Source organism: Octopus bimaculoides, chromosome 30 (assembly GCF_001194135.2).
Source record: "Octopus bimaculoides isolate UCB-OBI-ISO-001 chromosome 30, ASM119413v2, whole genome shotgun sequence".
NCBI lineage: Eukaryota > Metazoa > Mollusca > Cephalopoda > Octopoda > Octopodidae > Octopus > Octopus bimaculoides.
The window spans coordinates 8,807,986-8,808,844 of record NC_069010.1 but is presented as its reverse complement, the minus strand read 5'-3'; positions in this window follow the sequence as shown (position 1 = coordinate 8,808,844).

Here is an 859-nt window from a genome sequence, read left to right as displayed (position 1 = left end):
GGAAGCAGGCTTCTCACCATACCACCAGACGAAAGGGTGTTGAATTGAGAAGATCTCACAATAATTTCATAACAAGTTGAATGTTGAATGAACAGCTACGGATGTCATTATTGGATCGAGGGGATAAAATAAAAACCCTGCCTAAAACAAAAAAAAAAGAAGCAAGAAGAGGATTAACATCAAGAATTAAAGATTTTTGCAACGCAATTCTAGAAAATCATAACGAGACATTTCCTGGATGGAAAAGCTGCACAAATTATCAGCAAAATATGCAGGATATTGGTGATGCGAGTCATTATGTTAGAAAATTGTGAAAGAGGAATGGACTTTTTTCTGTTTTTTTATTCAAATAATAAAGAGTTTATAAGAGTTAAGATGGAGAGACAAACTGGAGGAAAAGTGAAGCAATACAAATGATGGTGTTATGTGGCTGAAAGAGAAGGTTTCATACGGCCATGATGGGTCGGTTTTCATTGACTGGTGCACGTCAATTTAGACATACACACACAACAGCATATGTTCATATGTCTATATGTTTGCCGTTACATTCTGAGTTCAAATTCCGCCGAGGTCGACTTTGCCTTTCATCTTTTCGGGGTCGATAAATTACGTACCAGTTATGCACTGGGGAGTTGATGTAATCAACTAAATCCCTTTGTCTGTCCTTGTTTGTCTCCTCTATGTTTAACCCCTTGTGGGCAATAAAGAAATAAGAAACGTTAGCACGCCGGACGAAATGTTTAGCGGTATTTCGTCTGCCGTAATGTTCTGAGTTCAAATTCCTCCAAGGTAGACTTTGCCTTTCATCCTTTCGGGGTCGATTAAATAAACTGCCTTGTGTATATATATATATATATAT